We start from the raw sequence: 17310 nt of genomic DNA on the forward strand, positions 1-17310 counted from the left end.
CAGGCTAACCTTTTCCTGTATTGTGCCCCTTTGGCCACTTCCTGCACAACTATTTGGTCAGGCCAGTAAGTAAGAAGGAGTCAGCTTCATTCCCTTTTGTTACTCAAGCTCCCTCCTCTCTGGGTCTGTTCTTGTACCTCCAAGGTCCAAAAAGTGACATCTCTGACACAACAACTCTACATCCCTCTTCACAGTAAAATACAACCTTTATTCTTGCGATTTGCTGATGTGTCTACAACCAAATCTGGGCTGGCAATGTTGGAAATATGCCCTCTTCTTACTACTAACTTTCTGGCCATCTGAAATGTTATTATTGTGATATCCTACCCTCTCCACTCTTGTTATTCTGGGCTTACCATGGCTACAGTCCCTTAATTCATGTATTATTGGCCCTCCGTTTCTCTCTGAGCATTGTCAACAGTTCTGTCTTCCGAAGCCTAGTCTTCGCCATTGTTTGGACACAGAGAAGAAAAGACACTGAAAGTATAGCTTACCAAGATTACTTGGACATCTGAGAGTCCCTCTTTACCACATGACTTCCCAATTGAACTCTTTTTGGGACTGAAATTTCTTTTGACCATATATACCCATTTTCTGAACCTTAGCTTGCAACTCTAAAGGGATACATTGATATAAATCTGAAAAAGGGTTCATCTGGCCTTTTATGTCCTTGGCAGGTATATTTATCTGCATACAGATGGTAAATGGGAAAAAAAAGTCACCCTTCATCTTTATGTGGACTACCAGGAACTCAGGATGAATGGAAGATGAAATTTCACACTCATTTTGGCAACTTTGAGTATGTGTTAATGCCCTCTGGCCTCTGTAATGTCTTAGCTACTTTTCAACACTTTGTAAATGATATCTTCCAAAAGATTTTCTTGACATGTTCCTTATCATGGTCACATGGTCTATTTTGGTGATATATTAATCTTTACGTCATCTTTAGAGGAGCATAGTTCATGTCATGAAGGATCTGAGCTGCCTCTGAACCCATGGTTTGTATGTCAAGCCTAAAAATGTAAATATGAGAAAGAAACTATCAAGTTTTTAGGTCTGGTCCTACCCACACAGGGGATAGCCAGGGATTCTAGAACAATATTTGCTGTGTTAAACTGGCCAGCCCCTACTAACAAGAAAAGGAATCCAATGGTTTCAGCCAAGGGCTTTTCAGCTATCGTGGCCCAAGACATGGCTCACAAGTCTGCATGTCCCCTTTTCTTGGAGGTCTGAGGCTCAGTCAACCTTTGACCAGTTGAAGTGTCTACGTAACATCTGCACCCATCATATAGCAACCTGACATCTCCGATTTTGATGTTGGTGCGATCTTGTCCCAGTACCTGGGGTCCAAAGCTATATAACATCCCGACTCATTCTTATTTAGGCGACTGAGGGAAGGAAGAATGACACTGGCGGTCGGAACTTAATAAATCAGCTTTTGAGGAGTGGCCATATCTTCTGGATGGAGCTGCACATCCAATTCTTATTTTTACAGACCACAAGAACTTGGAGTATCTGAAGAGGGCTAGAAGGCAGCATCCTCACCAAGCTTGTTGGGCTCTATTTTTCGGTTGCTTTGCATTCTACATAATAGTCTTGGGGGCAAAAACTACCAAAGCTCCAAAGTATAAACACCCCCTGCTTCTCTCAATACTATTCTGGCTGTGAAGAACCTTTTAAATGATTTAGTATGACCTAAATTTCCCAGTCAAGAAAGCCTAATGTATTTACATGCCTAACCACAGTCTTGACCTCTAAAGAAGGTTGAATCATTAAGGAATGATTTTTGTTCCTGAGGCACTCTTCTTAAGTCCTTGCATGACAAGCCTTTGGTGGGTTTCTTTGGAGTCTCCAAAACCCTGGATCTGTTACAACTAACCTTGTGGTGGCCTGACCTCTCTAAGGATTGCATTTGTCTGCTGATATTCCATGTGTGCCTGTAGAATGGGTGATAGAACTAGACCCTATAAGTTACTTAGGCCTTTCCATATCTCAACCTGCCCTTAGAGCATAGACTTTATCATAGACCTTCTCCCTTTGGGAATCTACAATTCAATTGTTGTAGCAGTGAACTTAATAAGATGGCCCATTTCAACACAATGAAGGCTACAGCCGAGAAGTCTCTGAAAGACATAGTCAGACTTCACCGAATCCTAGATGTACCCCTGATGGGGGGGGGGGGGGGGGGATTGTGGTCTTCTTATCCCACAGTACTTGTGGACCAGGTGCGGGTTAGACCCAGTATTTGGGGCAGTATAGAAGTCCAGGGTCTTGAATGCCATTTTTATGAAGTTCTATCAAGGAACAGAGGGGTAAACAAGAGAAGGTTAACGTTAGCATTATTGTATAGCATTGTGGTACATTGTGCTGATTCTTTATTCAGTAGGGGCTTTTTAATTATACCCTGTTTTATTAAACTGGCACTTGGCAAGTTTATGTAGGTCTGTTCACTGCTAGGCGATTTGCAAATTAGCTAAAGAAGTTTGCCAACTTATTAAGGAACCAAAGTGGTGATGTTGCCACTAACCTGGTCAAGGAACCAAAGTGGTGATGTTGCCACCTACCTGGTCAAGCTTCTTGCCACCTTTCATCTATAACAAACATGCTCTGGAAAGAATGCACACACTACATTTTGTTACTATGAAAACGATTACAATTATTTTTAACATGAACATAAAAGACACTAATAGTATAAATTAAAACATTTTTACATATGTATATTTTGTCAAATTTATTACAGTTAACTTTCTAAAGAAAAATGTCAAAATCTTTAGGATTGGTACCTAAAGGATTTTCATGCCACCAGAACTAAAAAAATGTTAGTTCACAATGGGGATTTTTTCATTATATATTTAGATATGGGGGTTCATATAGGGATATGTTTTTGGGCCCTCTTGGTCTTTTTGTTACAAAAATAGCATAAATAATGTGTGTTTGCCTATTTTGTTTTACCAAGTACACTCTCGTTTTATTAGAGCAAATCTAAATGTAAAAGACATAGAACAATTGAGTAATTCTTATAAACTGTGTTTTTTGCATATAATATATGACTGACCTTAACCCAGCTTACTTTTTTCTTTTGCCTGGCTGCAATGGAAAATCTTTGGCTCTTATGCTGACTTGGTCCTGTCCCTACTTGAACAGAAAGTTCACTTCAACTGAGCAGCACTCCGGCCTTTTCAGAGGTAGGTCCCCGGTTCAACTCTCAGCCAGGACACTATCTGCATGGAGTTTGCAGGTTCTCCCAATGTTTGCGTGGGTTTCCTCCGGGCACACCAGTTTCTTCCCACATTCCAAAAACATGCAGTTAGGTAATTGGCTTCTCCCAAAAAAATTGACCTCAGACTTTATTAGAGACAAACCCCCCTAGCGGTATTCCCAAGTGTGACTCCAGGATTTTCCAGGCAAAAATCGGTATTCCTGATTCACACTCAGGGTACATTTTAACTAAAAAAAAACCCACTTACCTTGTTCCCTAGACATTAGATTTTGAGTCCCTTTGAGGGACAGCTAGTGACATGACCATGGACTTTGTAAAACGCTGCGTAAAATGTCGGCGCTATATAAATACTGTGTAATAATATTAATTTAGCTTGGGTGCCTTCCATTTCTCTTGATCACTGTTGAGATGTTTTTACACATTGATAGGAATCCACCTATGGTAAATTATATTAATTGGACATGATTTAGAAAGGTACACACCACTCTATAGGAGCCATAGTATACTCTATAGAAGCTATAGTTGACAATGCATATCAGAGCAAAACTATGCCATGAGATCAAAGGATCTGCCTGCAGAGCTCAGAGACAGGATTGTTGCAAAACACAGATCTGCGAAAGACTACAAAAAAAAATTGCTGCACTGAAGGTTCCCAGGAGCTCAGATAAAATAATTCTCAAATGGAAGAAGCTTAGCACAACCAGGACTTTTTCAAGAGCTGGTCCACTAACCAACATGAACAATCGAAGGGCCTTGGTGAGAGAGGTGACCAAGAACCCGATGGTCACTATTACTGAGCTCCAGAGATCTTGTGTGGAAATGGGACTTTATTCCAGGAGATGATAGAGTGGATAGACGAAAGTCTTTCCTCATTGTGATACACATGACAGTCTTGTTGGAGTTTGCAAAAAGGCACTTGAAGCACTCTCAGACTGATGTAGCGCCTAAATTCTTTGATCTGATGAAACCAAAATTGAAATGTTTGGCTTCAAATCTAAAGGTTATGTCTGGAGGAATCCAGACACTGCTTATCACCTGCTTAACACTATTCCAACAGTGAAGCATGGTTGTGGCAGCATCATGCTATAGGGGTATTTTTAAGCAGCAGGGACTGAGAGAAGGGTCAGGGTCTAGGGAAAGATGAGTGGAGCAAAGTACAGAGATAGCTGTACATACTATGAAACTAATGAAAACCTGTTCAATTGTGCTCAGGACCTCAGACTGGGCAGAACTTCACCTTACAATATGACATACTAAGTAAAGGATCTGAAGACCTGAAATTTTAGTTTTTTCTTTTACAAAATTGTCTAAAATTCTGTTTGGCACCAGGAAAATATAGTATATATATATATATATATATATATATATATATATATATATATGCACCACAATTATAAGCAGTTAAAATATAAACAACATAAACATTTTTTTCATTCAACATTATCAATGAAAATTACATTACTATTCATCCAAATTGCAATTTTTGTTTTCCTTAACAAGATTTCTTACATTAATGGTTTCTAATAATGGTGACACAATTCACAGAGATCCCGCTGTTTCATCAGACCAGAAACTCATTTTGTTTTTGGCATGTTAAAGACATTCATTATGTCTTCAAGTCATTATGTCCTACATAACTTATAAAATGGTAATATGTATAATTAATTAGTGTCTAAGGCAAACATATACCACATAAATAACACATCTACATAGGTCGTAAGACCTATGTGTACACACTTACAGGACTTAGCAGTCATCAGAACCAACAAAGATTAAAAAGCTGCTATGCATCAACTCACAATGGCACAGTGACCTCCCTTCAATCAAAACATTTTGGCCTCTAATCACAAAACAAAAAATCTGTTACCAAAGGATCTACCAAAACGTTTTAATAATATATAACCACCTGGGTGGTTAGCCCGCACCTGGTTCGGGGTAAGAAAACTTGTTACTCGGTTACCCTGAACCAGGCGCGGGGTAGCTAAAAATTTAAACATTCATTACAGTGCAATCCGATTGTCATACAAGATTGTATGACAATCGGATAACAACTAAAAAAAATACATACCTTGTCCCCGCAGCTCCTCCGGAGACGTCTTCTGTCTTCATCCGGCGTGTGCAGTGACGATCTCTGGGGTTTCCTGGTGACGTCGCTGCAAGCTTCGGTGTGGGGCGGGAAATTCAAATAACTTTGTATTGAACTCAACACAAGAAAGCTGTATTAAGTCCAATACAAAGAAATCTTTATATATATTATATATAATTGTATTATATATATATTATTTAAGCTACTGTACAATTACATTACATTATACACTATTTTGTTTTTTTTTAAAAGATTTTTTTTTTGTTTTATAAAAAAAAATTTTCTAAAGTTTTTTTTTAAATTTATTAAATTTTGGACATATTTCGGTGAGTTATGCCTAAGAATTATAGCCTACAATCTAAAATAAATTTCCATGCGAAAAAATGTTTTTTTTTTTTACTTTTTGCATGGAAGTATGGAAAGAATTAGAACACCCAACGTTCATGTACGCGTCCCTCTGCAATTGCTGATGATGTCAGTACGTATGTCCATCGACGGGGGTCGTAGCGGGAAATTCAAATATTTTGTACTGGATTCAATACAAAGTCCTGTATCCAATCCAATATAAAATAATACAAAATATATACATATTTATGTGGTTTTGTCTATAGGTGTGTGACGTTGGACTCTGGGAGGTGTTTTAGAAAAATATATTACTATACAGTATACCGAATTATTGCATTTTCAGTATTTTTTATTTATTTATGCATTCTTGTTTAAGCTGATTTTTGTGTTTTTTAATTTTATTATTAAAGTAAAAATTTTTTTACATGATTGTGTGTTTCAAACTTTATTATATTCAGAATATCTACTAGACCCTTGTTCGGACATATTTCTGTAAGTTACAGGTCTACAATTTAAAAAAAAAAATTCATGAAAAACAGTGTACCGCTTCTGGTACAGAAATCCACACATCAGTGAAACGCCCAGGAGGTTAAAAAATCATTAATAGTATATATTGGAAACTATTGTCAATAAACAATAATTAGCAAAGCCTTGGGGAGTAGTAAGATCTTACCGCTTAGCAGGTGTATAGGACGCCCTGGCTCCCTGTAGGGAGTGTTCGCTTGAATGTGGTGAAAGTTAGATCTGCAAAGAATACTCTGTACAGGATTGGTATTACAGCATTAGATGTAAGGATCCGACTTAAGTCTACATTTTTATTTTGTATTTACATTTCAGCAATGATTGCCAGAGTATATGTTGTATACAATTTTAGCATACATTAATATACATTTCTCCCATCAAAATTACCACATTAACAAATATTAAAAGTGTAATGGAATTCCATCACATCTGAAAATGTTTAACATTGACTGCACAAATGAGTTATCATTTACTAAATTTTTTTATAACTTTTTTCTAAGCCCGAATAATGTTACATAAATTCTGCATGAATAAGACATAAATTAGCTTGATTGCAGGTTTCACAAACAGTTCATTAAAAGGTTGGAACGGGAGAAGCACACTTAAATGTGTATTAAACTTTCTTTTAACCTTTTATCACAGAGCATGATTGAACATTGAATGAATTATTGAAAGAGTGTTGTTACTTGTTCATCTAGACCAGGGGTCCTCAAACTTTTTAAACAGGGGGCCGGTTCACGGTCCCTCAGACTGTCGGGGGGCCGTACTATAGTTTAAAAAAAAACAGGAGAAGATTCTTATGCACACTGCAGAAAACGTATTTATTGTATAAAAAACATGAAAGAACAATACTATATGCACAGCACACTTGCCGATCATTAAAAAAAAAAGTGGCATTTACTTTGGCTTTAAAATTGCTTGAGATTATTCCTTTGCATGGAAAATGCACAGATAAATTTGAATTTTCACTGTGTGTATTAAAAATGCAAATTTATCTTGCATTTTCCATGCAAATGAATAATCTCAAGCAATTCATTATTTTGCTTCTTTTTATACACCCTACCCTACACACAACACTACCCCACACTTTTTTTTATTTAAAAAAGGGCTGCTAAAAAAACTTTGTCAGTGTCTGCTACCTGTCACTCACTGCTGCCTTCATACATCGGCTGGATCACACTGCAGCACATGTGTACATGATCAATGTGCATAGTATGTTTATACTATTTACAAATGTACATTGATCATGTACATTTGTGCTGCAGTGAGAACCAGCCGATGTATGAAGGCAGCAGTGAGTCTATGCTCATACCTTCTCAGCCTGATGGCTTCAGCCCGACAGCTCCAGCGTTACCCCGGCAACAGTGGTGTCACGTGATCGGGTTCCCTGGAGTGCAGATCACAGACAGCCAGAGCTCAGGCAGGAGAAGCAGCCTCGGCGGCCGGCAGCTGGCGGGCCGGATGGACAACCTCAGCGGGCCGTATTCATCCCGCGGGCCGTAGTTTGAGGACCCCTGATCTAGACTCCAAACTTTCAATAACTTATGTAGATCAGTTTGCTATCTACCCTGCAGGTTATTTTTTCCAGATTTGTCCTCCTAGCAAAGTTTAGTTAAGGCTGTCTAACACTGAGGTGACTGGGGCAATAGCTAATTATACAATGAAGACACTGAGTTTGGACAAATCAAGATGACACCATAGTTAGGCATGGTTCTGAGTGTCTATTTTTGTGTTATTAAACTCACACTTTTAAGAACATACAAAAAATGAGTAAATTAGAAATGTAGGAGATAAGACAGAAAAAAGAATTTTAGAGAGGGAAAACTGTGAGGTGTTCCAGGAACAAAAGGAAGGAGGGTGGATGTCTCTTCTTACTCCAATTATTTACCCTATGAGATTTAGGTTCCAACTCCTTATAGCATTACATGTAAAAGAAAGGAAAAAAAAGAGAGATTTTTTTTTGGGAATTTATATACTGTGATAATAAAACAATATTAGTGACACCTACAATATTCTTTACGATCATAACACAATAGAATTTTATGGTCTCAACCCCTTTAAACTTTGTGTGGTTTGTTGAGACTGGAAACTATACACCTTATTTCTACTCAAATGTAAGGAATCCATAGTTACATTTGAAATACTACATATGAAAGCACTTGTAGGACAGTACTGTCTCAAGTCCCAACGCATTTCACCTAATGGGCTTTCTCAGGGCGTCATAAGAATCACATATGGAGCTAGTATCACATAAATTCAAAAGAAATAAACAGTTACATACAGTATCATGTACATATTGAAATAATGCAGGAAGGAAGATTTATTCCACAATGTAAATAGGTATAAAGATATACCTACATATTACGATAATAGTGTATGATATTTATAAATCATTGTTTACATTCCACCTGTGCAGAGAAATTATAATTATAAGTCTTACTAAAGAATAGTAGAAAAAGTGTGGGCTAGTGACTAGCCATGTGCAGATTCAACTATCAAACTACACATTAGTGACTCACCTCAAATTACCTACTGCAAAGCTAAATCTCTGAGATCATCTTGTCTCCAGTCATTTCATGATGGAACCAAAAGCAGAAAATATCAAATCCATGCCAAAGGGCAAATATATGTAGGCATTGCAATCTATGTCAATTGATTTATGAAGGTCAATGTATACAACTGCCAAATGGCAACGCACACCCTAGGATACTTTGTGAACTGTTCAACCACAGGTGTATTCCACCTAATTACATACCAATGTGGTGCATTTTATGTAGAAAAACCAAAAGAGCCTTTCGGAAATGTATATATGAACATAGATGTTACGAACACATATGTATATTCACAAACACATATGTATATACAAGCGCTTTCATACGCGGTATCACAGTATTTCAAATATGTAACAATGAATACTATACATTTGAGTAGGAATAGGCTGTATAGTTTACAGTCTCAACACACCCTACAAAGTTTGAAGGGGTTGAGACCATAAAATTCTACTGTATCATAATTGTGACGAATATTGTAGTTGTCACTAATATTGTCTTGTTATCACAGTATATATTTGCCAAAAAAACCCATTCTCTCTCTTTTTTTCCCTTCTTTTGCATGTAATACTATAAGGTGTTGGCACCTATATCTTATAAGATAAATAACTAAAAAAAACCTAATTAAGAGGAGGCATCCACCTTCCATTCCTTTTGTTCCTGCAGCACCTCACAGTTATCCATCTCTAAAATTCCTACTTTTTTCTCTCATCTCCTACATGTCTAATTTACTCATTTTTTTTGAAGGTTCTTAAAGGTGTGAGATTTAAAAAAAAAAAGTAGACACTCAGAGCCATCTTTTTTCCCTTATTTTCTGTTCCAGGAACAATATGAAGTTATTGAATAGATACTGTATGTTAGAAGATTGAGGTGGGCATTTTTGAGCATTTTTCTTGACTGAAACATTTATGGGTTCCTGAGAAACCTTCTGACTGGTTTTAGGGTATTGGAATTGAAAAGACTGAGTACTATTGAACTACATTAGTCATATTACCACAGTCTGTTTAGTGATAACATTTCCAAGAATATGTAAACAGCTTATATCTTGTGTTATTAGACCCTTGTAATGGAAAGATTATATAAATCCTAAAGTATATTTGAATACTACCTTGAGGACTGTTTGTTCACAAGTTTTGTATGCAGTTCCATTTCCATTATATTGCAGTTGCATTGTGGTTCCTGGAAGCAACATGTAGCTTCCAGCCACTCTTGAGTAGTAAGCTGCTTCCATTGACTTGAATAGGGATACGTTCCAACCAGAGTTAGCTGTGGTTGCATTGCAGTTGTTGCTAGAAGACTGCAGCTGACCCCATATTCCCTTGTGGTATAGAGAACCACACTTCAAATGCAACCGCATTCAACTGAATGGCAAAGCATTTGTAAAGTGCTACAGTTCACTTTAAAAACTGCCCCCATAAAGTCTGAAAGAGTCCTCCAAGTGCTAAACACTGTGAATTGTAAAGCACTTTTAAATGTATTTGAATTCCAGTGTTGTTGATCTTCTAAAGCCTCTTTCATGCCCCTAATCCAGTACCAGCTTCACAGCATTGCTCTGGACATCCTTCCAAAAAGTGATAATGATGGTTGGTAATGGTGGTTTTTGTTATTGTGTGTTGACATGGCTGATTGTGGTCTTGTGTGTTGCAGACTGACACGACAAAGAATGGGAGAAACTGGGATCTTCATGAAGGTATTTTTTCATGAGCTGAATGTTTGTAAAAGTTAAGACCAATTTTTGAAAAGATGTTTACATGTTAAAGCTTTAATGAAATTTTAATAAATGGGTTTACATCTGCTTTAAGTCATTTAACCTCCCTGGCGGTCTGATTATCTCAGTATTTTTTAAGTCAAAAGCGGTACATTGTACATTGCATGCAAATTTGTTGTTTAACCTCCCCAGCGGTAATTCTTAGTGTGGCTTGGGGTAAAAAAAAAGATGCTGAAAGCGGTAACTCCGAGTCACACTCAGGGTAGCTAAAACAATGGAAACTAATAGTAAATAGAGCCTTACCTGGTCCTTGGCGTCCTCTTTCACGATCCCCGTCCTCTCGCTTCCTCTGGCCAGCGTCCTCTGTCTGTGATGAGTCACCAGGAGTTCCCGGTAATGTCGGTGCATGCAGCCGTTGTGTCGGTGGCGTAGTGGGAATTTCAAATTATTTTGTGTTGCATTCAATACAAAATAACTGTATTGAATGCAATACAGTGAATTTATATGTCGAAAAGCAGTACATTGTCCTTTATGAAAATATATTTTACAGTAAAATATAATACTTTTATAATTATAAGTATAATTTTTTTTTTTAATTTTTAAAAACATTATTTCAATTTTTTTTTTATTTATTTAATTTACTATTTTGACATGATTTTGTGTTTCAAACTTTGTACACTCATACTATTATGTGAGTAATAATCATTGAGTTTGACACCCCTGTACTATTATATTATACTGTAAAATAAATTTATACTGTACAAATAAATGTACCGCTTTTAGACATATAAATCCAGACAGAAATGAACCGCCTGGGAGGTAAACATTGCAAGCCTGTATTTGTTAGGAATAACTCCTGGGTTTGACAACGTTTGAAACACAAATCATAAATTATAATGTAATAAATAATTATAAATAATAATTATAAAAAATTATAAAATATTATATTAACTTTTTTAATGTATTAAATTAATCAAATCAAAAAGGCTGAAATCTGTCCAAATGGGGGGGGGGGATATTCTTGTTAAATTAGTAATAATTAATTATTTATTATTTAGATTTTTTTAATCACTTTTTACTGTGATCAATGTGTTAAAAACAGATTACAATGTAATTTGCTTTTAAATTTCCCATCAGGCCACGCCTCCCAAGTGTACCGAATCTTCACGCATCCCATCGATCCCCACACCGGGGATGCAATTCTGGGGACACAGAAGCGGGCTGGGCATTGCTGGAGCACTCCACTGGATTGTGGGGAGCAGGTAGGATCTATACAATGCTTTTGGTACATAAAATTAACCCCGAGCCACACTCGGGAATACCGCCGGGGGTGCAAATATAGGTGTATAGGACACCAGGTGCCCATACTTTTAATAACATCTTTCTCAGCTGAATTGTTATTGTTTTCTTGTTTTGTTAATAAATTCTGTGTATTGTAATGTGTGACTGACTGCCTTCTTTCAGCCCCAGGAGCCTCAGTGGGCATGAGAACTATACCACAATCATCATTTAAAATCCAAGTACACAAGTTTTTTTTTTACGTTATTCCATCACTAATCGATTAACACACAAAATACATTTCACATCTCTTACAACCTAAAAATGTATGGAAACCTAAAACATTGAGGCCCCTATCATGACTTTCTTTTTTAGTCACAGAGCTGTGAATCTCCCCATTACGGACAAAGAAAACAACAAAACCTAATCATTTCCCTACTCTATTTAAACATACAAAAAGCTCACCTCTAACTATACTTTAATCCATAGTAGCAACAAAAGTCTCAGTTATACTAAAATATCTAAGGAACACATTGCTAGTCAGGAAGTACCGTATTTTTCGGACCATGAGGCGCACCCAGGTTTTGGAGGAGAGGGGAGAGAGGGAAGAGAGAGAGAGAAAGAGGAGAGAGAGAGAGAGAGCGAGAGAGAGAGATTGATTGAATGGCAGAACATTGCACACAGAGAGACATTTGCATGGCAGAACATTGCACAGACATTGCACTTCAAGACTATTGTGGAGGAAAACTTCAGCTGACCTGTCATAGGAGAATGACTTGCTGCACAAGAATCCCAGCACTGCTTACCTCACACTGGCCTCCTCCTGCTCTCTCTGCCTCCCCCCCACTGTTACAGGGAGCGCTCCCACATAGAAACACATCCCCAGCATTTCTATAGACGAGAGCTGCTGATAAACACAGGGAGGGGGAAGGCAGGGCTCTGCGATGGATAGAATAAGGTAGGGGTGGAGGGCTTTATGTTTTTTTGTAATCTGGGCAGGGGGGGCCATGCTGCAGGTATATGCCAGGCTAGATGGAACTCCTGCCGTCTGCTGGGGGCCCCCTTGGAAGCGTGGAAGGTTATTCGGACCATAAGACGCACCTCGATTTTCCCCCCACATTTGGGGGGAAAAAAGTGCGTCTTATGGTCCGAAAAATATGTTACTGATGAAGTGCTATAACGAAGAGAGAAATTGTTTTTTTGCTGGATATGCATATTGGGTCCTTGACTAATATGACCTACACAGTTACTTAGCTATTAAAGATTTAGTTTTTTGTTTGTTTTTTTGTTAGTTTGAAATTTAAAGGTTGACAATCAATGTGCACTATGGTGATCTTTTACAAGAATCATCCATTTTTAGTCAATTGTGTTACATACTGTATGGCCAAGAAATGTTGTATGGCTGCAAACTCACATCTGCTCAATTTTAGATCAGTTGTATATTGTTATGGGTAAAGTGCAAAACATATGCATGTAAACATTATCCAAGAAAATGTCCAAATTGTGAATTTACTTATACATGTCACTCTTGGGGAGACGGGGCCACTAGGGGGCGCTACAGCTTGAACAAACATGGTGTGAACCATGGGAAGGGCCAAGGCACAGAGTCTAAACGGCAACCAGGTCTTCTCCAGAGACTCTAGTGGTGAGGATGTTGCGTTGCTGGCTACCTCCAGGTTGCAAGCCTTGGGCACACCAGGTTGGGCAGGAAGATACACAGTACCAAATCACAAGGCAGAGGAATTGTCAGGAAAGGCCAGGGTCAAAGCGGGCAGCAAACAAGAGAGGTCAGGTCACAAGAGATACAGGAAATAGACACCAGTGACACAGGGGCCACTGCTGACACAGGGAACACAGGAGACACTGGAAGCAACAGGAGGCACAGGTGACATAGGAATAACCACAGACAAAGAGGAACACTGAAACAGCACAAAGGATTAGCCTGGACACAACAGGCTGGGCAAATAGGGGTTAACACATTAGCTGGACAAAGAAAACACTGAATTAAGCAACAGGTGAACAGGAACTAACTCAGAAAACTAGGGGCACAGCACTAGTGGAGACACGTTTCAAGAGCACTGAGTACTGTGTCTGAGCTTGCTAAAAAGCCAGGGATGATTAACCTTCCTAGCAGGAACCCCAGGGTAGAAAAAAGTTGCTGAAACCTACTCGGGGTAGGTTAACCTATGGGAAGGTAAGTAAATACATCGCTAACCTGATCCGCCGCCATCCCGCATTGTCCATCGCGGCGATTCCTGTCTCCTTTCTTCTTCTTCCGGGGTCTTCTGCACACGATGAGTCACCGGAGCAGGCACGTTCAGAGTCAGAACGGCCTGCATGCGCAGGAACGAGGTGCTTGCCCCTTAGCGAGGAAGAGTTAAGTGCTGTGTGAGGTGACACACAGCATATAGTGGGAATGACACAAGCTCTGCTCTTTGCTTTCTATAAATACATTATATTTCACATTTGGTAATACACAACTCCACAGACAATCTGTATGTATTTAACACATTTCATTGGCTAGGGTTCACTTGATTTCCAATTTTGAAACAGATGAAGATCTTCACTGAGTAACTGAATCCAGTACAGTACCATAATGCTCGTCAACTTTGTCAAGCTGAAGAATCCTGGAAATGAACCATTTTACCTATAGAAAGAAATAACAAAAACAGTAAGTTGTATTCTAAAAGTACAAGAAACATGATACATTATCAATCAGTGTCTCCAGCCAGCAGTAAAGTCAGTAATACACCATATGTTGCCCTAAAATATTTGTGCTAACAATGTATTTTTTTGGACAGCTTGCTTTCCACCCACGTGAAGGGCATATCAGAGGCAGAATATGTAATGCAACTGATTTATTCCTCAAAGCTAGCAACTCCTTATCAACCTTTAAAAAGGTTCTACAGATGTTATAGAGGTCTACAAATTGCATTTGTTTCATGTTGGTTATTGTGTGACATAACATAAATAATAAATACTCATACTTGCTTATCTTTATCCAGTATATTTATACAAACATATTTTCATTGATTACTGTTCTTTAAGTTTCTGAAAGTTTAAAAGACCACTTTATGAAGCCTGACTGCTGAAATTACCAATGCAGTTTGGTGATAACGTTTCCATAGTATATGAAATTATAGACTGCTGCTGTGAATGGTAGATGGTTTTCTTTACCAACAGCCAGGAGATGATACACCCCACTTTTGTCTATTATCTGATCACAGTCTTACAGGGACCCCTGTATACTTATTCAGCAAGGTGAGGCAGTCAGAGTTGAAATCAGAATATAGCAATACACTTGATAAAATGTCTAATCTTACCTTTCTAACATTAAAACAATGTCTCTGGATGCACTTAAATGCCTTTATGAGATTGTTGGCAGGCAATAATACATCTCTGAGTTATTTATATATTTGGATTTATTTATTTCCAGCCTTAAACATGAAACTTATTTTACCTTTACAATTGTGATAGTTGCACTGTACAAGAAGTTTAGGAGAAAGAGGGTGATGAATGTGGCAGCTGTTGTCCATAGACTATCCTCATCATCCTCAATGCTGTTTTCCCATAAAAAGTACTCTAAAAGAGATTGTGGAGAACTGGTTATTATTGTAATGGTTCATTAGTCAAAGCTACACATGAAAAGGCACTAAGGAACTACCATGACAGAATATATATCAATGCCTTCTAGGTTTGAAGATACTATCTGAGAAATCTGTTTTCTGTAGTAGATGAAACTTTCCTTCATTTGGGTCAATTTATTGTCATTTTATGATAAAAGATTAATTAATTTCATTTCAATTTAGGCCTTTAGTAAATCACTGCATGATGAGCAGAAACCTTCAATTCCAGAGTGACTAAGAGAAATGCCAAAAAACAAAACCTTGAATAAGGTCCTGTCTTCACCTGATGCTAAGACCTACCCCTGTTAAATAACTATCAAATTCCTAAACCTCCACTGCCCAATATTGTTCTGTTATTCAGCATTTGGATGATAGATGTTAGGTTGGGTGCTTTGTGTTAAGCTATAGCCTAGTATTCATGAGTCTTACTGTACACGTGGTAACTCAAACAATGCAATTATCGTGATACATGTCATGACTGGTGTTTGCATTTATAATACCTGCCTCTACTACTAATTACTACTAACTTTTTGATGTCTCAGTTAAAAAAAGAAAACCTTTTAGTGGTATGAGATAATGTCCAATGTCATTTGTGTATATGTGTTTTTTTAATCTCTTCGATTTACTAATTCACTATTTATTTTACGTTCATATAGTTTTAATCAGTTTTTAGAATAAGCTTACATGTAAGAAGCTGTTGTCTATGTGCTTGTAAGAAGCTGTTGTCTATGTGCAATGCAGTATTCTGATATTTTACTAAAGTATCAGAATTCTCCGTCCTACAAAATATACCAGTCTGCCACACTGCACTGGACAAATAAACTGCTACTCCCTGGCCTTTAGGTGGCCCCAGAACTTTTAACACTTTTAACATGAAATTATTATAATATAATGTGATTATCTGGATTTATTTTCTACTTGCTGTTTTTGACCTTGATAAATGGTTTACCTCATTAGGAAAACTTCCTACAACTACCTTATTTGTCTAACAACTTGTTTTTTAAATAGCTTTTTAAATTGCATTACTATTAAAATAATTCATATTTTCTACTAATGGTCATAAATAATATGAAGTATTAACCTTTAATGCTATCTAGGAAAAATACCTAGTGAGGAGCATTTGGCATCTTGTGTATGTGTTGGTGTTATATCAATAAGATTATCAGGCCTTTACTGTGTTTGGAACATAAGTCCAACCCAGGACCAGGAAAAATGTTGCAGCTGAGAGTCCTTCTAAGAGAAGGCCAGGATTGAAGTCTAGTGAACCCAGAGAAGAGGTCCAGAAGATGACTTCATCTATATGATATCCATATGATAATGTGTTCTATGGAGTCTCCAGGTATTACAATATTAGGTGAGCAGGGTCAGGAGCAACCTGTCCCAAACCCAAATTGGGATACATTAGCATATATGTAAATACTGGCAACACAGTATGGGGAGAGTATTAACTGATTCCCTACAGATGTGTATGTGTAAAGAAAATTAGGATAGTACCATCTTGCATAAAATCAATTTCTTTAAAGGTTTATATTAAATTGCTGGGGAGTCACTTGGGTCTCCAGTATATTTCTTGATGTGAATTTCCGAGGAACTATAGCATGTGTGTAGTCCTAACTGCTTCTAGTAATGGAATTGTCACTTGGGCAATCAATCACTGCCTATGGCTTGAGACTCCTCCAAAGTGAATGTTTGCAGGTGGTCAGATTTTCTGCTTTATAGATGTACCCCTAAGTGTCAGGGTGACTTTAAGTGAATTTTACAGAAAAAGGGTAAACATTAGAGGCAGAGGACACCAGGGCAATATCATTTACCATTTTAATTGTCCATTAAACCTGCCAATGATATGTCATTCAAATTCCCATTTGATCCTCTAAATGTTTAAAATGTGTTTTGTAAATGTCAGTAATAAAATGTTAGGTCATCTGGTTTTACTAAACCAGCAGCAGTATAACGTGTTAATGTAAAGATCTCACAAA

At 37.6% G+C, this 17310-nt stretch overlaps 2 long non-coding RNA genes across 2 annotated transcripts; one reads left to right on the plus strand and one right to left on the minus strand.

Annotated features, from left to right (window-relative positions):
• The first annotated feature begins 1344 nt into the window (after positions 1 to 1344).
• On the plus strand, positions 1345 to 12904 carry LOC140333473 (uncharacterized). Its single transcript, XR_011921367.1, has 3 exons — positions 1345 to 3185; positions 10370 to 10412; positions 11568 to 12904. It is a non-coding gene; the product is annotated as an uncharacterized lncRNA (long non-coding RNA).
• LOC140333469 (uncharacterized) lies at positions 3361 to 17303 on the minus strand. The gene is made up of 3 exons (XR_011921365.1): positions 15169 to 17303; positions 13924 to 14355; positions 3361 to 3656 (listed from the first exon to the last, which is right to left on the minus strand). It is a non-coding gene; the product is annotated as an uncharacterized lncRNA (long non-coding RNA).
• Between the last annotated feature and the right edge of the window lie 7 nt (positions 17304 to 17310).

This window comes from Pyxicephalus adspersus, chromosome 6, assembly GCF_032062135.1.
Source record: "Pyxicephalus adspersus chromosome 6, UCB_Pads_2.0, whole genome shotgun sequence".
Lineage (NCBI taxonomy): Eukaryota > Metazoa > Chordata > Amphibia > Anura > Pyxicephalidae > Pyxicephalus > Pyxicephalus adspersus.